A 22,720-nucleotide genomic window follows, 5' to 3' on the forward strand; every position below is an offset into this window, starting at 1 on the left:
AGGATGAGGAAGATGATTTGGAAGAGGGTGAGTTGCGTGAACCTGGTGGTGTGTGCAAGGCTAGGGCAGCAGCAGCCAGGTGGGGTGGAGCCTGTGAAGGCGGATGGGGGTAAGCAGGTCGCAACGGCCAGCGCGCAGACTGATAAGGTGGAGGACTTGGAGGGGAAGGATGAAGGGGTGGAAAAGCTTTGGAAGAAATTGCCGTACATGGGGCTGGCGATGCCCTTGGGGTCACATTTGTCGGACAAGACGAAGGCAAGGATCTGGAAGCATGAATATGTGGATGTGTTTAAGCTCTTGCATAGGGAGATTCAGGCGAAGGAAGGGTCTAAAGAGGAGGGGTGGGAATTGACCCGGCGGCCGAGGGTGCCGGTCACGATGGAGAATTGGACGTCGGCCTTCCTGATTTATGCGAGTATTTATTGTGAGAAGCATGGGGATCGGGCTATTGCTTTGTTCAAATACATGGATGTGATAAGGAAGGCGCAGCTTCATTTCGGGGGTTTTGCATGGTTGAGCTACGACGAGGAGTTTCGGGCCAGGGTTAGTGTGAATCCCGACAAGCCGTGGGGGGACGTAGATCAGGAACTTTGGATCCAGTGGATGTCTTCGACGCATGCGGCGGCGTCTACGCACACGGCCAGTGGTCTTTTGGTCACGTATCGGTCTTTTCAGCCGCGCCCCGCCCAGTCTGGGGTGGGTAACCAGGGAACTGCAGGTGGACAAGGGAACCAGGCTGTCTGGTCTGGAGCCGCAGGGCAGCAGTACAAGCCAGTCGCTTCAGGGGCGTGCTGGGGGTTCAACAAAGGTTTCTGCAACCACCCCTCCTGTAAGTTTAAACATGAGTGTTCGAAGTGCGGGGGGCGTCACCCAGTCACACAGTGCCTCACCTTGGCTATGCCATCAGAGCAGTGGAAGTTTGCCAAAGGTAGGGGGCAGCCTGGTCCGAAGGGCCTATACTCCGGTTAGGGTGGAGGCCATGGGTCCTTGGCTCTCCCAGTACCCTGATAAGGAGGCAGTGTTGCGTTTGTACTGGGGTTTTGTTGAAGGTTTTCGGATTGGATATCAGGGGCCCAGGGAGAGGCGTTGGGCTGAGAATTTGCGGTCTGCCAAGGAACTGCCGGAGGTGGTGGCGAGAAAATTGGAGAAGGAGGTTTCGGAGGGCAGGATTGCGGGTCCTTTTTATGATTGGCCGCTGTCGGATCTCATTGTCTCACCTTTGGGGGTGGTGCCCAAGAAGGAGCAAGGGGAATTCAGATTGATTCATCACTTGTCTTGGCCGGAAGGTGGGTCGGTGAATGATTTCATTGCGGAGGAGGACTCCAGAGAGTTGTACGCCTCTGTGGATGATGCCATTGGTCTGGTGCGGTCCTGCGGGAGGGGGACAGAGTTGGCCAAGTGTGACATCAAGTCGGCCTTTCGCCTTCTCCCCATTTATCCTGCGGATTTTCCTTTGTTGGGCATGCAGTTTGACGGGGCCATTTTTGTAGACATGGTGTTACCGATGGGTTGTGCGATTTCCTGCGCGCTCTTCGAGACTTTCAGCTCCTTTTTGCAGTGGGCCTTTATGGACCGCAGTGGGCACCGGCTGGTGTCTCACTATTTGGATGACTTTCTGCTTGTGGGAACAGGGAGCTCTGGTGAGTGTGGAACGGCTCTGCAGCAGTTTCAGTTGTTGGCACGGGACTTTGGGGTGCCTTTGGCACCGGAGAAGACGGAGGGCCCCAGTTGTTGCTTGACTTTCCTGGGTATTGAATTGGACTCGGTGACTGGCAGGCACGTTTACCGGTGACGAAGGTGACTGAGATGCAGGGTGCTTTGAGAGGCGCGCTGGAGGTTCGGAAACTGGGTTTGAGGTCGGTGCAGCGTTTGTTGGGATTGTTGAACTTTGCCTGCAGAGTGGTGAGGGCGGGGAGGATGTTTTGTAGGTGGCTCGGCATGGCCATGTCGGGCGTGGCCCTCCCACATCACAGGGTCAGGATTACGCTGGGAGTCCGGTCGGACTTGCGAGTGTGGCTGGTGTTCCTGGAGGATTTCAATGGCGTGTCCTTGGATTTTGCGCGGGACAGGATGGTGTGGCAGGTTCAGCTCTAGTCGGATGCGCGGGAGCGGCAGGTTTCGGGATCTTTTGGGACGGTCGCTGGTGTGCGGAGCAGTGGCCAGCTCACTGGTTGCGCCAGGGCAGGAGCATTGCGTTCCTGGAGTTTTTTCCCTTGTTGGTTGCACTGCTGGTGTGGGGCCCGGAATTCAGGAACAGGTCGGTGTTGTTTCATATGGACAACATGACGGTGGTGGACTTGGTCAAAATTCAAAAAGCGAGGGACCTGCGCGTGCTGAGCTTGCTGCGAAGTTTCATGCTGCTGTGTCTGCGTTACAATGTGCTGTTTCGCGCGCGACATGTGCCTGGCGCAAGTAACGAAATTGCGGATGCGTTATCTTGTTCGCAGTGGCAGCGCTTCAGGGAGCAGAGGCTTGCAAGACCAAGGTGCCGGGGGTATCTGGGCATGTGGGGAGGGAGAGTGGTTGGTCTGGTGGAGAGGTCTTTGGCGGAGTCTACTAGATGGGCATACAGATTGGCTTGGACAGAGTTTGGGGACTTTGCGGGCCTGGGGAAGGATGTGCGGGTGTTGCCGAAAGAGGAGTGTGAACGAAGGGTGGTGCGCTTTGTGTTAGACTGCATGGATAGGGGGTTGTCGCAAACGACGATAGCTGGCAAGTTGGCGGGAGTTTCTTTCTACTGCATGGCCTATTTGGGTTTTGATCCGGCTAGATCGGATCTGCTGAGCCGAATGCTGAAGGGTTGGGGGCGGGTGCGGGCGGAGATGGGTGGGGGGGGAGTTGCCACGGGAGGCTGTCACGTTTGACTTGTTGGAGAAGGTGTTGCAGGAATTGCAATTTTGTTGTTATGACGGGGAAGAGGTGGTGCTGTTTCGCCTGTGCATGATCTGGATGTTTTTTGGAGCATTTCGTGTGTCTGAATTGCTGGGGACCCGTGGGGCACCGGGTCGGATGTTTGCTGATGTGCGTGTGGATGGGATGCGATTGGGCATTTGGTTGGGACGTTCCAAGACTGACCACCTGGGAAGGGGCAAGCGGGTTTGGTTGTCGGAGAGTGGGTGTGCAGGCGTGTGCTCAGTGTGTGAGTGGCTGGATTTTGGTGGTCGAGTGCGGAGGTCAGAAGGGGAAATTTTTGTGCACGCGTCGCGGAAGCGTTTGACGTCATTCCAGTTGTTGGCGGTCTTGCGGATGGATTTGAGGAGGCTGGGCAGGGATCCGGCTCGTTTTGGCGCGCATTCGTTTCGAATTGGGGCAGCTACGGCGACGGCGGGCTTGGGTTGGTCGTGGGAGGAGATTAGGAGGATTGGTTGCTGGCGGTCGCGGTGCTGTGAGCGCTATGTGCGCAAGTGAGGGTGTGGGGCGCACTGCTCGAACAGCTGCGCGGCTTGGCGTTTTTTCTTGTCATGCTTGGGTACTAATCTCTTTTTCTTCGTAGGTTGTGTTCGTGGACCAGGGGCCAAGACGGTCACTTGGGTCGTTGGGCATTCTTTCTACACTGGGCTTCGAAATACGCTGACAGGCAGATGTACGGCCGTAGCCTGGGCCTGAGGAGCAGCCATCACGAAGTACATTGGTGGGGTAAGAGCGGAATGCGATGGGGTGAACTGTTGCCGTGGCTAACAAGAACAGTGTCGCAGCTGGGCTGCCCGGACATGCTTATCGTCCACATGGGGGAAAATGACTTGGTGAAGCAATCGGGGGTGTCACTGTTGCATTTGATGCAGAGGGACTTGGAGGTGATGAAACGCAATCTGGCTGGCGCCTGCATTGTGTGGACTGAATTTGTGCCACGGAGGATCTGGAGGGGTGCACTCAAGCCTGCGGCCGTTGAAAGGGCCCGCAGGAAACAGGGTGATGAGACATTTTTGTGCGGATCGGGTTATCAAAGTGCTAGCTCATGTCGGGCTTCAGCTGGAACAGCCTCTTCTTTTCAGGGACGACGGTGTGCACCTTTCTCACATGGAGCTGCGGGATTTGATTAGCTTTTTATGGAATGAATCGATCTGGTGTAAGAGGGACTGAGTTCGAAAGGTGCACCCTTGGTGGGGCAGGTAACCGCCCTCCGGGGGTTCCCTGGGTGGCGGGAACTGGCAGGGGTGGGGAGTCCATGACGGGCAGAATCACCCTTCCAGGGAGGGGGTTACAGGTGCAGGATGGGAGAGAGTGGTAGATGGGAGTGCGATGGATGGAAATAACCGAGGAGTTGGAAAGTGAAAAGGGGAAGTGAATGAGATGCAAAGAGGTTGTGGTGTGATTTGGGAATGGCTGGTGGAGCACGTGAGTGGATGACGGTTGAAAGGCAGGATGTTGGGGGGATTGTTAAGTTAAAGAGGTTATGTTATTGTAAGATGTCATGCCTGTCCTAATAAATGGCCTTTTACGCAAACTGATGCATGGAGTGGTTATTGTGCGATCGGCATTCTGGATGCAAAAACATCGAGACACAGGTAGACAACATACTTATTAGCGAACGCTGGTGTTTTTTAACAAAAATGTTCCCATGTGTTTTAAGTATTTAGTTTCAGTTACAATGGTTTTATACAAGAAGCATGCAAGAACTGCTCGGGTGCGGTCTTTACATAGATTTTCGCTTTGTTCCTTTGGGCTACAGGTGAATGGACGTATCAAGGTCCATGTAGCAGTGCTCGGATTTGGCAATAACAGTGAGATAACGCGTACGGATTTGTTATCCCTGATCCCTCGAACTACAATTTTGGAGCAAAATTATATGTTTCAATAGCAACAAAGCCTGTAGGTCGAGTGGTGCTGAGATACAAAAATGAACACTGGTGTGGTTGCACAAAAAAGTAAAATTACTATAATGAAAATAGGCTATCAACAATTGCTGATTAAGTCCTATCAGCCCACCTGATGGCGGAGCCTCATCATGTAGGACTTCCGAACTTAGGTCTGTGTGCGATCGCCCAGTTGTATTTTAGCAACGCATCACTGGACCAGGGTACGGTCACCGCAATCGTTCGTACAGAAGGTGAGGCTGATGTGTGCAGTGCAAAAATTAAATGAAGTGAAGTGTCTTAAAATGGCGGTCAAGGCAAACAAAGACCTTTAATAGTGTTTGCCTGGACGTCAGATTAAAAAATAGTGAAAAGACAGTGTGAAAAAATCACTGTCTAACTTGCTTGGTAGAAATCCAAAAAGATCTAAATAGGGCCAACATGTTTCTGCCTTTATGTGAAAAGTCACTGGCATTCGTCAGGGCCAAGCTCTTATCTGCTACTGCAATGGCACTATCGTGTGTGCTAGAATAATGAAAACAAGAAAATAAAATAAAAGTGATCATTCAAGACCATCCTACCACATCTTCTTAGTATTACTCTGTTGATGCAATAGGTCTTTCCCATCAGTATGTGGGAAGTAAACCTCACCTCACCCGGCAACTGCTCGGACGAATAAGGCACCGCTCTGTCCGTCGGTACCTCGCGGCAGAATCTCGAGCCGAAGGGGATGGGGTAAGATTTTTATATTGATATCTTTTTAAATCTGGCTATCTCGCCTGTGAGTTCTGCGCCTCTAGATTTTACTGCAATTGATATTTAGTGAGTTTCAAGAGGCACTAAATTGATGTGTTTTTTTCGGAACTATAGCCTGTTATTTTGATTATATTATATAGTCATCCGATGGCTCGTGACTCTGTTTGCATACAATATGGAGCTTTAAATAGAGACAGTTCGCCTTACGCATTACGAGTGCGCATACCAACAAATATTTGGTATGCTTCTCCAACTGCTTTCTGATACAGATGCTTTTTACTGACGGAGTGAATATTAGCAATCCCTCAACATTTCCTTACTATCTATATTGATATTTTCAGGAACTCTGGTCGAATGTCAATACCATTGAAGCTTTTTTACAACAATGCGTTGGCTTTTTGATAAGCATACTTTTCTGCTCAAACAGAATAAAAACATCTCTCGAGGTGAGATTATGTGTACTCACCTTAAGCTTTGTGCTCTCAGGTGGTGCTGGGTGTTGTGCACAGCAATTAATAACTAATACTGATCGAGTATAGGGTGTTGTTCTCAATTATATCACATCTTCTCTTCTCTGCTTGAACACGGGTCGATTTTAATATTAATATAACTCACTCAGTTTGAATCACGTTCTATTATACATTTTCTTCTTTCTTTTTCTTCCTCTTCAGCTTCCTGCTTGGTTGTCTACACTAACAATTAACAAACCCATAAGCATATGGGCATGGATTGCTACTGCATTGAGCTATCAATCACTGGATCTTACCTTCCCGTTACTGATTGTGTTTGCTTACAATAATATACATATAAAAGGATTAAAAAGAATGGTATTTGTTATACTGTTTTAGAATTGAATCGCTTCAACAATGGTTGTACATATATTCCTCTGCAGCCTTGAAGAAGCCCTGCGGGCGAAACGTGCGTCGGCTGCTGCTGCTTATTTTGAATATAAAGTGAAAAGCTGCCAAAACCAAGACCTGATTGTTGGGACTGTGATTTAAAAACTATTTGGAGCCTTAAACCTGGATTTAGAACTATCATCTGTTGGAAGAATAGTGGTGGGAGACTGCCCCACAGTGATCTCTGTTTTTTGAATAACCTTTGTTGTTTTTGGGATTATAGATATAGTGATAGAGTGTCCTCTGGTGCAGCTTTATTAACTCAGTCATATAGCCATTGAGATACCCACTCACTCATCCATACAGTCACTACACACTCACTTACCTACCCATTGAGCCACTCACACAACCACTCACTCACCCATATATCCACTGATGCAACCACTCACTCACCAATGCAGCCACTCACACAGCATCTCACTCACCCACACAGCTCCCCAAACACCCACTTATACACCCATGTAGCCACTCACACACCCATACACACAAGGATATATACAGGAATACCCACTGATATAATATATATTAGAAGCAGTATCACTCATTAGTAGTATACCTAGTATACTACTTTAACTTTTGTAGTACCTTAGTATATATGTTTAACAATCATAAACTCTTACAAAATTCTTACGCTCACTGGATAATGTCAACAATTGTGTCATCAGTGAAGTCACTGACCATGTCATGAGAGAAGAGATATGTGAGGTCATAAGCAGTGCTTTGCAGGGTCATACGTTATAATTAGATCTGATAACTATAACTGCTAAATTTCAATGGTTTGCATGAGTGAAATCTGAGCATAACAATAATGTCCCATTAACCTTTGTTTATTTCAGTGAATGTATATTTGCCACTAGGTAGTTAAGGTTCGGTTTGCTTTTCCATAGATGCAGCATGTTTCATTTGCTAATAATATTTGGCCCTGTTTGACGTACCTTCATGAAACCTTCCAACGAAAAGTTCATCCTCCTTAGCTCATTTCTGGAAATTTTAGGGATGATCCATCAAGCAGGGGATGAAAAAAAGGGGTTCCAATAACTTAAAATCCCCAATAATTTTCCATAGACTTCTTTAGGACAGGTTATAGCAAAAACCACTAAACATAATTACACCAAATTCGTCAAGAAGCTAGATCTTGGTCCACAGATTGGGCTTTTTGTGAATAGGTGCAAATCGATTCAGTCGTTCTTGAGAAATTAAGGGCTAAATATAACTGGATATTTTGTCAGTTGGGCTCACAAGAGTTTCATGAGGCTTTTGCAAGAGCACAAATTCCAAAATGGTAGCCTGTGATTGATGGAGAGGGCCATTTTTCTGTGAGTATCAACGCTCTTGTGTGAGCAAGAGGCTAGTGCAAATCCACGAGAGCAAGTGCTTTGATTGGCTGGCTGTTGGAATTTTAGAAATGATGTGTTGTATAAATTAAGTGAAAACTATATATGGGGGCAGGAGAAAGGTATGCTGCTCCCACAGATTTAGAGAGGAGGTGTCTAAGGGTTGACCACTGTGATGAAAATACATTTATATTGTTTTTGATAAATGTTTATGATCTTGTGGAATCGTGAGTTAGTTCTCAATACACTATACTAGCAGGAATGCATGTTGCAGTCTTTGTTTTTGAGATGAAGTGTGTAAGAGAAAAGTACTGTGATGAGTACAAGGTAGAAGTAGAAGGCCTCAAACCACTTGTCATCGACCGCACCAACATCGCAAAATACAAGCTTGACTCCATTTTTATTTCCCGCAACAGAGTCAAGTACAACTATGTCTCACAGCACACCTGTACTGACCCCTACTACATCCTCTTCACCATCTCAGGACCCACCAACACTGACACTATACCCCAAGCTTCTTGAGCAGAAACTAGAAAAAGATATCAAAAGACCAATGGGTCAACTCTCTCAACTCCCACCTCCCAGACACAACATCCTGTCCAACCCAGACCATACTGCAAAGAACTTCTCCCAGTGAGCCATATACGTATATGACACAATCCCTCTGCCAAGCCAGACAAATTACAAAGCACCTGCCATATGAGCCAGCTGGTTCACCACAGAGCTGAAATCCACAAATGCAACTGCTGGCAACCAGAAAGGAAGTGGCGTACTAGCAAAGAAACAGGAGACCATATCACCTTCAAGGCAGCACTCAACCAGTACTGCAACCTCCATAAAGAAGCAAAGATGAACGTTCTAGCAGGCCACATAGAAACCAAATTCAACCCAGCAGCCACAGAGAACGACATTAACACTTCCCAAGAATTGTTCAACCCCCTGGAGGACTTCTTCCACAACAAGATCTCCGTCATCTACAAAACCTTTGATACCCAACACCCTGCCACTGATGGCATCAGCCTGCTCCCACACATGGACACAAACCCAGAACACCTACTCACCCATTGGGACCCTCTCACAACTAAAGCCACAATCTTCATCATGAACTCCGTGCATTCGGGAGCACCCACAGACCCCTGACCCCACCACATCTTCAACCTCGGGAGCAAGACAATAGTCTACGAAGCCTAACAAAACCATCTGCCTACCCAGCAAAACCCCAAAAACTACAGACCCATTTCCATGCTCCACTTTCCAGCAAAAGTTCTTGAGAAGGCAATCAACCAGCAACTCACTGAACACAACCACCTCCTGGAGCCCATCAATCTGGATTTCAAGCCAGCTACGGCACAGAGACAACCCTGATTGCAGCTACTGACGAAATCAGGGCCCTCCTCGACTGCAGCAAAATGACAATCTTCATCCTCCTGGATCTGTCAGCTGCCTTCACTCCCCATACACCCTACTTTGCACACCTATCATCTAAGCAAATGATCTGAAAAGAGAGGCCAGTCCATTCATACACCTTACTGTGAACACCCGTCATCTGAGACTGAGGTCTGAAAGGAAATGTAAGTATATTCCCACAATCTAAAAAAATACCAGAAATCTGGGAGAGATCTGACAGGAGAGGGAAGTCCCTCTTTACACACTCTTTACACACTATTATGCACACCTGTCTCCTGAGAGAGAGGTCGGAAAGGAGAATCCAGTCCATCCACATACCCTACTGTGCACATCAATCATCTGGGAGAGAGGTCTCAAAGGAGAGGCCAGTCCCTCCCCACTCATTACTGTGCACACCCGTCATTTGTGTGAGACATCTCAAAGGAAAGGCCAGTCACCCCCATACACCGTACTACACTCACCTGTAATCTGAGAGAGAGGCCTAGAAGGAGAAGCCAGTCTATCCACACACCCTACTATGAACACCTGTCATCTGAGAGATGTTTCAAAGGATAGGCCAGTCCATGCACACACCCTTCTAGGCACACTTTTCATCCATAAGAGAGGTCTGAGCAGAGAGGTCAGTCCCTTCCCAGAACCTGCTATGCACTTCTGTCATGCAGAGACAAGTCTCAGCAGAGGGGCCAGTCCCTGCTCACAACCTATTATGAAGTCCTGTCAGCCAAGAGAGACTTGTCAGCATGTGCAGGTTTCACTGCAGGGCCTGGCATGCTCGGTGTGGGGTTGCATTTATGTATTTTAAAAATACTAGAAATTCACTGACAAAAACAAACATTAAAATAACATTATAAATTGGTGTAATAAAAAGATTTGTTTTGAGTTACTAGATAGAATTGTGTTAGCATGACTCTTTCTACATAACTTAGAAGACTATGTGCACCAGGTCCTAACCTATGTACAGGGGAGACTGTTGCGCCTGCCGTATACTTGCCTCTTGGTCTCTTGCTGCCCAGTGCCCCGCCGCTTCTATCCCTGGTGGGACAGGAGTCCCAGGGTTCCTGAGCACCGCATCCTCATCACAGCCACTGCCACCACCCTGGTAGGAGACTACATCTACTAGGGTGCAATACCGGTTACACAGGTGCCGTGAGTGAGGGGGAGGTGACTCAATCATCAAAGCGATGCCTCTCGCCGGATGGGCCCATCCTATTTTTTTCTTTTTTATAAGACCTTTATTGACACTGCGCAGATTTGACACAGCAATATGCCTACATCCCAGTGGGGTGGCACTGCGATATGCGATAGTCTTACGTAGGGCGGTGGGATGTGAACACAGCAAGCCGCCTACAACCACATTAGGCTGGCCGCGTTGGGTGTGCAAGCATTGTGGGCAGCTATCAACTCAGGTCTCAAACAATTACCTTTAAAACATCAACGACAAGTAGCCACATTAATAAAGCCATCTTCGCCAACTGTGCCAGAACATTGCCAAATCAGTTCCCACCCACAGCTCTCAAGCCAATGTCCTTGTCCCCGCATATTCATTCTCTGTCCCTCCAGCAATGTAATGTGGTCAATGTGTCCCCATCTCCCGGACAGCCCATGCTTCACTATGTCCCTCCACATCTCGCATCATGTCTTCACTTTGATTCGGGTCCAGGACCGTGTCCCTAGTTTCAGTATGTTCCAAAAGATATGTTTGGAGAGGAGCCCAAATATCTCTAGGGTGAGAGGAGGGTGGCATAAGTTCAGCATAGGTGTGTAACTGCTCCTGACAATACATAAGGTCGTTCAACCAGTCCTTGAATTTGGGAGTGCGGCTGCGTCCCCATCGGCTGGCTATTCGTCGTTTCGCCAGTAGGAGAGCTAATGAAGAATATCTCCGTATCTTGGCAGGGATTTGTTCTGTATAGCCATGAGGTGGTCATCAGGTACGTGTATTCAAGACATTTTGTCCAGTGTGTGAAGTACTTACCTCCAATAATCCCTGACAGACGGGCAATCCCAGGCTAAATCTCCGAAGTCTGCGCCTCCCACCCCGCATCTATCACACAGCAGTCAGTGTCTCGTAAATGCAAGTGGTGAAACCGAGCCGGCGGGTAATATAATTATAATGTATAAGGCGTAGCCTACTATTGGCGGAAATGGCGCCAGTCTGATAGAACATCCCAATTCCGCCTCCCATTTGCCTTTGGCTGGAGCTAGATCCCTCTCCCTTTCCCCCTGAGTTGTGAGATAAAGTCTCAACACTACATGATCAGGGGAGGTCTGTTGTAAAAGAGTATGTAGAGGAATCATAACCGGGGGCTCCAGCGGCAAACACTGAGTCAAAGAACGCATGTCTTGCCTGAGCCTCACATAATAGAATCGCTCCAAAGGAGTGGGGGACGTGGCGCCAAAAAAGTCCTCACTGGTGCTGAACTTTCCGTGTTTGTACAATTGGCACAAGTAAGGCAGGACAATTTACGCAGCATTTGGCAGCATCCCCCTCTGTCATAACTGGTAGATTGAGTCGCCCCTGTAACAGCGCTTGTGGCGAGTAGAGTACATTGAAGTTCATGCGCCAGGTCACACCAGGCGCTGGTGGTACATTGTACTGTGGTAGAGGGTTGGTGTCTGGGGATAGCGGGAGTACTTAGACATGCTGTGCAAGGTGTGGGTGCCATGTATCCATCATCGATTGCTAGGTGAGGCAGATATGGAGGGGGGGTGCATTCAATAGGCTGCAAAGTGAGCCTGGGCGCAGATGAAATATAATTTAATATCTGGGACCTCAAATCCTCCAGATTCAAAAGGGCGAGTGAGAACATCCCATGCCAGCCTGGGTTGCCTCCCACCACATGCCAACCGTATTAGCATGGTTTTGATGCATTTAAAAAAAAATCCACTAGGAGCATGAGGAATGTTAGTAAAGAGAGGGCAATATTGCCATTTCATTCAAGGACAATCTGGCCGCCATTGAAAGAGGCATCGCGATCCACCTGGTGATTTTGTCAGTTATCAGGTCTAGTGTACATCCGTAGTTAGAGCGCATCAACTCTTCCCGGCATCGGGAGAAATGGATACCAAGATATGTGATTGGATCCACACACCACGCAAGGGGGTAATCTGGTTCAAACTCTGATGTAGAATCTGTAAGTGGGAAAATGTGAGACTTCCCCCAGGTCACGTTTATTCCAGAAAGTTGGCCAACAGGATGAGCAATCGGAGAAATGGGTTGAGGCTAATGGCAGGATCTCGCAGGTATAATGTAAGGTCATTGGCATTTAACGAGATTAAAATCTGCCTCTCTGGATATATCAATGCATATTCCCGAAAGTGTTGTCTAACCTTGGCCGCAAAGGGCTCGATGGCTATGGCAAAGAGAAGAGGTGACGGGGGCATCCCTGCCGGGTGCCGTGTAATCATGAAGGGAGACAACTGGATGATGTTAACCATCACTCTCGCTCGTACTCCTAAATATAGCAAGTTTATCCAGGCCGGAAAGGGGGCGGGAATCCCATATATTGTAAAACAAAAGCGAGATAATCCCACTCCAGGGAGTCCAACGCTTTAGTGGCACCAAGAAATATAGCAGCAGTGTTTATGTCAGGGTCAATATCATGCAGCAACGCGAACACCTGTCGTGGGGCTGAGCCTTGAATTCACACAGTGTTAGGTTGACATGAGCTTATTAGAAGTTTAAATGCCATTTTTCCTTTCTGCTGCCTTTTGCACATGGCACACACTTTATTAATTGTTTAGAGTTTAGCAGAGTGTTTTGCTTCACATGAGAATAAAGCGTTTTTCTACATTAGTAGCCTTGCTTGGCAAGCTTAGTCCGAACAGTGAGTGCCGAGGCCTTCAAGGTTATTTCAACACTGTGGTTGTTGTTCGGACTGATCAGCGTACGTTCTAGACATAACACATATGCTGCTGTGGCCACCTCTGATATTGGCGCGTTTAATGATGCACTGTGTAGGCATGATCACACACACTTGGAGAACATTCGTATGCCGAGAGCTTGTGCAGAATTTGATGTGATCCACTTCTGCTAAATACCAGAGGTATGGGGCCGCCTATGTAATCCCAAGAGACTTTATGTAGTTATAAAATATCCTACTAGCAAGGGAGGGTGAAATATAGGTATATTTTAAACCTGTTTCCATTTAGCATTATAAACTGCTTTCTCCCTTTGTATTTTATGGAATAGTAACTATGCTGACCATCTTGTTTCTAGTAATATGTCTGCTTGTATTAGCTAAGGTGCTGCGCATGAGAACACGGCGTTAGAAATAAATATTTCAAACTTGGTCGTGTCTCTTTTTACTCCCTGTTTTGGACTGGTATGAGAGTATAACGAAAGAGTGTTCTTGTTTTCCACAACCCTAAGTTGCATGTTCTGGGTTGTCTAATCATTGGTTTCTTTACTATAGGACTATGAGCTAATGAGACTCTGATGCTAGTCTGGTAGGGGATTTTGGGTACTAAGGTGAGTTTTGGCACACCCTAATTCACTGAGGTCCCAAGTCTCTGTGCACAGTTCTGTGTAGGAGAGAAATCTCTGCAACACAACGTTCGCAGATTATGAGAGGTGCCTCTTGTGGGCACAAAGCCTGACTAGTCAGGGAGCACCAAGGCCGTCATGAGTGGACTAATTCGGTTGGCGATTAATTTAGCTAAAGTTTTTGCATCCACATTTATTAAGGATAGGGGCCTATACTAATTGCAGTAAGTGGGCGATTTATCCGGCTTAGGTAGAGAGATAATGTGCACCTTCCGCATAGAGGGAGGAAGAATACCAATCTCACGAGCTACCTCGTATACGTGCCTCAAAACTGGGATGAGTAATTGATGGAATGTTTTATAAAATTTGTCCGGGAGTCCATCCGGCCCTGGCGCTTTTCTGGCTTGCAATTGCATTATGGCCCTTATTATTTCCTCATCCTTGTGATGTTGCAGAAGAAATTCCCTCTGACCATCCCCAACCAGGCAATCTCAGTGTCTTCAAAGAATGAGGTGAAGTCCACCGGGTGGGTTCTTTTAGTCTTGTGGAGACATTTATAGAACCTGCGAAAGGTCTCTACGATCTCAGACGTATTTCTATGCTTCTGTCCGTCCTCGTCCTCAACTTCAAGGACTATATTTGAAAATTGCGGAGGTCGGATTAAGGACGCGAGCACTTTTCCAGGCCTATCCCTCTCCGTATTGGCGTGCCCTGTAAAACTTGCCTTTGAATTTACACTCGCTCTCAGCAGTCTCCTGGTATTCACTGAGTACACTTGGTAGTTGAGCCTGTAAATTAGGTGTGGGATAATTTCGCAGTTCGGCTTCAATGTGTTTGAGGTGTGTCTCCAATTTGTGTAAGGTGGAACACATATATCACAAAATCCCCCCACTCTTTGCAATGCACAAGCCCCGTATGGTAACTTTGAAAGCTTCCCATATTGTCGATTATTGCGACACCTAATCCTCATTCCGAGGGAAAAAAATCTGTGATCTCCTGTTCAAGTTCCTGTTTAAATACAGGGTCCATCAAGGATAGTGGGTTGAGTCACCAAGACAAAAATGGAGAGTCCACATGCGGAGGAGTGAGGGCGACTAGCACTGAAGAGTGATCCGAATACATCCGGGAAGATGGGAGGTGTGTGTTACCCATGGGGCAAGGCCCTTGGTTATTAGCCATGCATCAATTCTGGACCAGGAGGCCCGGGCCGTGGTATAACAGGTACCTTCCCTCCCCAAAGGGTGCATATGACACCATGCATCAATCAGTTCAAAACCAGCCATAATCATTTTTAGGGTAGATTGTGAGTGGGAATAGTGCTGTGGTTTGCCGGTGTGTTCGGTCCAGTGTGGGATTAACTGTGACATTGTAATCTCCCCCCCAGAGTAAGTGTGTGGATGTTATCTCCAAGATCTTGCCCCAAAGTATGTGAAAAATTCTGGGTCATCCGTATTTGGCCCACAGCAGGAAACAAATGTGAAGGAGTGAGCCGCTAGCCTGTCCCAGAGGATAGAGTAACAACCCTGTTTGTCTGTGATGGAGCCTATTGGGGTACATGGGAGGGTCTTCCTTATTAGGATGCATGTACCTCGGGCATATGATGAATATGAGGAAAAACAGGTGTAACTGGCCCATCGTGCGGCGAAGGTGGAAGGGGTGGTAGGATTGAAATGCGTTTCCTGTAGCATTGCGCAGTGTATATCATGGCGATCTAAATAAGATAATATGTGCCTGCGTTTGCGGTGTTCCCCCAGTCTGCGTACATTCCAAGTAAGGAAATGGTATGTGGGGGTCTAGAACAGTCAGTCATGGTGATTTTGATAGCAGCGAATTGTTGAGCAGTGGTATGAAATGAATCAGCATCAGTGTCTAGGCGTGTAAGTGGTTGGCACAATGGTGGCTTGTGGCTTGTCGTAAGGACTTTTCTCATCTGATCATATGATCACTAACCTCCCCGCTCCCACATCAGCAGCCCAATCCTGCTGTGGCGGTCTACCCTCCCTCCTCCCGTCTTTACCTTAGTGACATGGTCCCAACAGGGGAAATTGGCTTAACCGGTAATATACCCAACAAAAGAACAACTGTACTGGTAAGGGTTCACCTGAGAGGTGGAGTCCAGAGGGCGACCAGGGTCTTCTTTGCTGGGGCGAGGATGCTTGGTTGGTCTTACGTAGGTTCATCTCAGTCCAGTTTCTGGTGCATCTGTCAACTTCGATGGAGTCTGCCAGCACGGCGGTGTAGGGATAGAAAGTAGCTGTCGCCATCAACCTGGCCAGGAGCGCGGGGGCAATAGTTCTGCCGTCTATGCGCACAGGAACCCAAGGTCTCCATATATGTTTCCCGTTTCTCATTTTGTGGGTCACCAGCGGCCTCGCCTAGTGTGGGGGTCATCTTTCCACTTCTTGGTCCCTGTGCCCCAACGTTGTCTTCAAGAAACCCCTTTTGTGTGAGATTCCTGGCCCGGTTCTGTGTGTCTTGGACCCTACATTGGAAAATCTCAGCAGTCTCTGTTCATTCTACATCTGATGTGTCTCCTCTGCCAGCTAGGTGCTGGGGCTGGGAGGAGCGGCCCGCAACTGGCTTCGGTAAGGTTTTGAGGAAATCCTGCGCAAGCTGCGGAGTACTAAAGAAGTGATGTTTACTCTGGTGTGTCACTTTGAGTCGGGCCGGAAAGAGCAACGCATAGGGAATGTTGAGCTGCTTTAGCTTCTTTTTCACAGGGAGAAATTTCCTTCCCTGTTCTTGGGCAGCCATGGTAAAGTCGGGATAGAGCGAAATGTTCATCCCCTGGTAACGGAGTTGTCCCTGTTCCCTTGAGAGGCAGAGAGGTGTATCCCGGTCCCGGTAATTGAGTATCCTAGCGATTATTAGATGGGGCGAGGCTCCAGGGACTGGGCGAGTTGCCAATGTGTGATGTGCTTGCTCAACCACCAAGACCAGTGGGAAAGGCCTCCCTATCAAATAACGTAATAAAGAGATGCTCCACGTATTCCTCCATCCTGCCAGTAGCTGTTGATTCCGGCACTCCCAGTATGCGGAGGTTGTTTCTCCTGGAGCGAGATTCTAAGTCTTCATTCTTGGCTGCTATAACTTTCAGGACCCTCTCCATTTCTAGTTTTCTAGACGACGTCGCGGTGGAGGTGTCTTCCAAATCCTAAATTCATCTCTACTCCTCAGCGCCAGGAAACTCATGGTGACAGTGCGCTCAATAAATTTCTTTTAACATTAACATTTAACATTAACATTAACGCCTCCGTCAAACGGTCCTCATGTTCCTCTACACTGTGCGTGACACAATCTAGTCGAGCATTCTTGGAGTTTAACTTAGATTCTATGGAGGTCAGGCTAGATTGCATAGCCAGTAGCAAGTCTTTCAAGTCTGCAGTTGAAGGTACTGGTGCCTCTGTTTGATCGTCCTCAGGGTCCGTTTTGGAGCGGGTACCCTTTTGCGCCTAAAAATTAAGCTTCGGCTGGTGCCCATCTGGTTTTCCCATGATGCCTGGGGGCCTGGTGTGCCACAGTGGAGAGCGGCAAAAAGCTGCTGATCTGCCCCTATGCGGGTGACAGATGAGTTGTGTGATGACAGGATGGGCTGCCGCCAGCGGGTCCTGGCCGAAATGGAATTAATAATAATAATAATAATAAAGAGCTTATAGAGCGCTCAGTAACGCCATCACGGCGTGTCCCCGCGCTGAAGCTACCAGTGAAACAGCATAAAAGCCCAGGCTCTAAGCAGAATATAGATGTGTTTTAAGCAAAGCCCTAAACCGCAATTCATTGCTCTCCAATCTCATCACAGGAGGGAGTTTGTTCCATTGTTGGGCTGCTTGGAGCGCGAAGGAGCGTCCACCCATTCTAGCCTTCCTAATCCTGGGGACTCTCAACAGTCCGGTACCCTCTGAACGGAGGGTCCTAGTAGGTTCATATCGGCTGACTAGATCCTTCAGGTATGTCGGTGACTTATCCCAGACAATACGGTGACAGAAGAGAAGGCATTTATATAGCACACGCTTCTTCACAGGCAGCCAATGAAGCGCATCCAGCGCAATTTTCGAGCTGGCTCTCCTGGGTCTTCTTAACACTAGTCTGGCGGCGGAATTCTGTATGACTTGTAGGCGTCCTATGCTGCCCTCGGTTGCCCCAAGGAACAGAATGTTGCCATAATCTAACCGCGAGGTCACCAGTGCCTGCGTTAGTGTCCTTCTGGCCGATAAAGGGAGGAGGTCTAAAGTTTTGTTAAGGGTCTTTAGTACTCCAAAACATTTGCCCACAAGACGCCTTATGTGGCCATCATATGAGAGAGAGGGATTCATCCAAATTCCTAAATTCTTCGCCTCCTGACATGGTATGGGGGTAGGGCCCAAACATGAAGGCCACCACTCAACCGACCATTTTTCGCTTTTTCCCCCTACCACCAGCACCTCTGTTTTAGAGCCATTGAGTTTTAAGCAATGGGCGTCCATCCACTCTGCTAGTGCCTGCATACAGGATTTAAAGTTGTTAGGGGTGTTGGAGGTGCTCTGCGATAGGGAGATCAGCAGCTGAGTGTCGTCAGCGTACGACACTAATTCCACCCCAAAAGAGTGTACAACTTTCGCCAGGGAGGCCATGTATAGGTTAAAAAGAGTGGGGCTCAGGGCTGAGCCCTGAGGCACTCCCTGGTCTAGTGGCATCTCCACTGAGCGACAGATCCCTTCCTGTACCTGGAAACATCTTTCCGTAAGAAACGATTGCAGCCAGCCCAGCGCAGGACCAACGACCCCAGCTTCGCTCAGACACCGTAGCAGGATGGAATGCGCTACAGTGTCAAAAGCCGCGCTTAGGTCGAGCATAATCAGGGCCATTGTGTGACCTGCATCTGCCCCTGCTCTTAAGGTCTCAGTGGCTCTTAGGAGGGCCGTCTCCGTGGAGTAGCCCGCCCTAAATCCTGATTGGGAGGGATGGAGTAAATTCCATTTTTCCAGGTGCTCCGTGAGCTGAGCGTTGACCACCTTCTCGGCCACCTTCGCCACGTACGGCAATGAGGAAATGGGTCTAAGGTTTTCTAGCACCTCCAAGCTGACATTCGTTTTTTTCCTTATTGGCAGTACTATGGCCTTTTTCCACTCCATAGGGACTTGTTGGGTGGAAAAGGAGGTTTGTAGGACGTGTCTGATGTGAGGTTCCAAGGCTGTCAGGCCCTCAGATATGACCCAGGCTGGGGCCGGATCATTAGGGGAGCCGGACTTCACACTTCGACAGATCTTTATTAGCTTGTCAGCTGCGGGAACCTCAAAAGTTAGTAGTGAGGAATCCGGGGCTGCCAGTGAGCTTTCTGCTCTGAAATCTATGCCCTTATCTGGTAGATGAGAGAAGGACGCATAAATCTTTTTGACTTTACTAGAGAAAAAGTCAGCGACTTTATTACATCCCTCTTTGGAGGTCTTTGTAGGGGTATTGGAACTAGAGACCAAAGAAATTTCTTTATATATTTTAAACAGTTCTCGCGAGGAGCTCTCGGCATCCTCAATACGAGTCTGAAAATGTTTGGCTTTTGCTCTACGTACCGCATACTGATAGCTCCGGTGTGCTGAGCTATAACTGTTTTTTGCTAGCTCACTCGGGTTCCTTCTCCAGCTCCTTTCAAGCTTTTTGCATTTAGATTTAATTTGCTGGAGTTCAGTAGTGAACCATGGGGCAGTACGTTGTCTGCCTTCTCTGGCTTTACCCTTGCACATGGGGGCAAGCTCATCCAGAGTGGCAGTTACAAGTAGGTTAAATTCCTTGTTCGCCTGATCACTATCTGGGGCACTTATTGGTTGTGCTTTCTGGATGGCACCTATAAAGTTTTCTTTGGAGTATTGTCTCCATTTGCGTTTCGTAGTATTTCCTTTTCCATTGTCTATAGTCCTGGCAGTCTGGTAAAAACATTGAAAAGGGACCAGAAAGTGGTCAGTCCAAGGGAGCTGACGAGGGGTAAGTACTTTTATCATATCCCAGCTCGCGAAGATAGGGTCTAAACAGTGACCCCTCTGATGTGTAGCTGCGACACTTAACAGGTTGAGCTGTAGTTCTTGTAAAACAAGGCGAACATCCTCTGACTCCTTCTGTAAGGGGTCCTCTAGGTGTAGGTTCAGGTCACCCAGCACCAAAACCTTATTGTGTTTAATTGCGGTCTGAGCAACCCCTTCAAGTAGGCTACTACGGAAGTTGCCCAGGGACCCAGGAGGTCTATAAATTAGGATGCCAGAGATAGTGTCATGTGGAGTCAATTTGATACTAAATTCACCTGCTTCACTGTCATCAATTTTTACTGCCTTTAGAACACACTCGAAAGGGTGTTTGACGATAATAGCAATACCGCCTCCCCTTCCTTTTAACCTATCAAGTCTGTGGAGGGTGTAACCAGGTGGAATGGTGTCCACTACATCTGGATCCGAATGTCCGAATTCACACCTTTACTCTCCTCCTCCTCCGTGTCTTCCCTGGGCTCACCGGCTAGGGGGTGGAACAGCAGCCGCAGTGCGCACCTGCCGCAAGCGGGACACAACAGGGCACGTGAGGCCGCCCACGAACCGCCCCAGTGTTGGAGTGTGTACCTTCAGCCGCGTTCCTACCAAAATGTCACACCAGTCGGCAAAGCGTGAGTTGCAGTTTTTAATATGGCCAGGCACATTCTAGCTCCCCCTCCCGCTCCAATGTACTGTATTGAGGCCTTGCGTTGCAGATGTACCCGACTCGTGATTCGCGTCTTCTGCCAATCTGAATCCCTGTCTATTGCAATGTGGACTAGGGCATAAAGCAGCTCATACTGGGGGGTCCCAGGTCAGTGCGCTACCCAGGCATCAGAGGGTCCTTTCCCCCAATCGGGTCAAGCCCTGGTTTCAGACTTGCCACCCAGTGCTTCACAAGGCCGCTCTGGAATTGGAAGCGGGTGCGGCACGCCTCAAAAAAAGCCCCCCACGCCGCAGGAGTGCAATGCGTCTTTAACGATGGGGCCAGCGCAGCTTCTCACAGCGTTCTGCAACTTCACTGTATATTAAGGCTCTCTCTCCTGTATCCTGCTAGGCCTCCGCGCAGAGTAAATAGCTGGGCCTCGGAATGCACTCGGTTAATTTCCCAGTTGGCTGGCCTTTATACCACCCACCGGTCTGTGCGGGCAATGCCGCGCCGAGTGCTTGTTTCTATCACAGCCGCACAGGAGGGTCAGCCGGCCCCGGGCACGCCGCGCACTCACCGGTCACGATTCCAGCAGCGACCTCGGGTCTACGGCCACTCTGCACAGCGGCCAGCCACCTCCTCAGTGGCCTGCCGATCCGCAGCAGCATGTCCCCGGGGCCGCAGTGCCAGACCTGAAAGGGAGCAGCTCACAGTCTCCCCCGGCCACCGACAGGGCTACTCCAAACCCACTCTCCTTGCAGAGGTCCTGAGCTCCGGCCAGCCGCCTCAGTAGATCTCTCCTGTGTCGCTCTGGTCCACGACTCAGACTCCCTCCGCCGCCATTTTGTGAGCCTCGAGTGCTGGGGATCAACAGTGATGTCTGAGGTAATGCAGGCAGGTACGTCTGCTATTTAAGTTCATTTGCACTGCTGATATGTTCTGATGCACAGTTCTTTGTTTTTTGAGTATCTGTAATCTGAGTTTACCAGGATATTGAGCAGATCTAAACCCAAACCGCAAGAGCCTCACGCAAGCGCGGCCATCTTGCTTGGTGACCTCTAGCGCCCCCAAGGGTGGGCCCGTCCTTGCCCGCCATTGCCAGGAAGAGGCAGGCAGGGCCACATCCCTTTCACCCAACATTTGAGCCGCGAGGCTTAACTACCTGCAACTGAACAAGGTACTGTGTTGTAAACTTCGATTGCACCAGGGACTTTTTGCTGCTAGAATATACCAGCAGGGCAACACCATTACAAACTTTCTCCTGGGCTTTCGGATGATGTAAAGACTTTATTAACTAAATATTTGACCCTAGGCACTCTGGGTATAAACATCATGGGGCTTATTGTAAAGCATAGTGCTACATAAATGTATTTGGGGCTAATGAATGGGCAAAAGGAAAACAATGGAGGGAGTAGGGGTGGGAAATGGTCCTAAGAGCGGAGCAGGAAAGGGGAAAAAGGCAAAGAAAGTCCATAAACATGCTGCTAACAACTGTGTGATGGATAGTATAGACACCCTCATTCAGGAATGCGAGGGTATCCTAGAAGTAGAACCGGCAGTTCCCCACACCAATATCCAATCGGCCCCCAAAAGCCATAGTCCTTTCCGCCCGACTACCATTTCTACCATTCTAATTTCCTACAATGTTCCGTAAGCCCTCGCGAAAAGGAGCATTATCGTACAACAAAGATGCACCATTAACTCCTGAAGTAGTACCCCGACGCCAAGGACGAACTGAGGTTGTTAAAGCGTGATCGCAGGAGGCTGGTCTGGCGACTTAGGCGAGAATCAGAAGAGTCCCTGTGGGCCAAACTCTTATATGACGCCAAATCAAACAACAGCGCCCAATTTTGGAGAAAGATCAGGAATTTGTCTATGGAGCAGAGTCAAGGCATTAACTCCTTTGTCCCAGAAGATGACTGGATAACCTTCCTTAGCATGCACTTCAAGGGTACTGATACTAACATTCAAGGAATTTCCAAACTCACAAACTGCACCGAGAACCACTTAATGCTCAATCGTGACTGCCATGAGCTCCGGCAGCAAGACCAGACAATTGTAATTAAGTGTGCACTGATCTGCAACAGAATTTCAAAGGGAAGACGCGAGGGGGCTCTGGGACCGAGTGGGATCCCACCCATACTGTTCAAGCAAGATCCCGAGTTTTGGGCAGCTGCCCTCAAACCAATATCTGTCAAGATTCTGCAGACATCATTAATCCCATCATCATGGAGGGGAGCCATTATTTCGCCCATCTTCAAAAAGGGAAACCAAAGCGACCCAAAAAATTATCGGCTAGTGGCTCTGCTCGATAACTAGGCAAAATACTTTGCGGTCTGCTTCTAGAGGAACTGTCATCCTGGGCAGCTGATGTCTCAGCAATCCCATACAACCAAACAGGTTTTT

The sequence above is a fragment of the Lissotriton vulgaris genome, chromosome 2_1, assembly GCF_964263255.1.
Source record: "Lissotriton vulgaris chromosome 2_1, aLisVul1.2, whole genome shotgun sequence".
Classification (NCBI taxonomy): Eukaryota; Metazoa; Chordata; class Amphibia; order Caudata; family Salamandridae; genus Lissotriton; species Lissotriton vulgaris.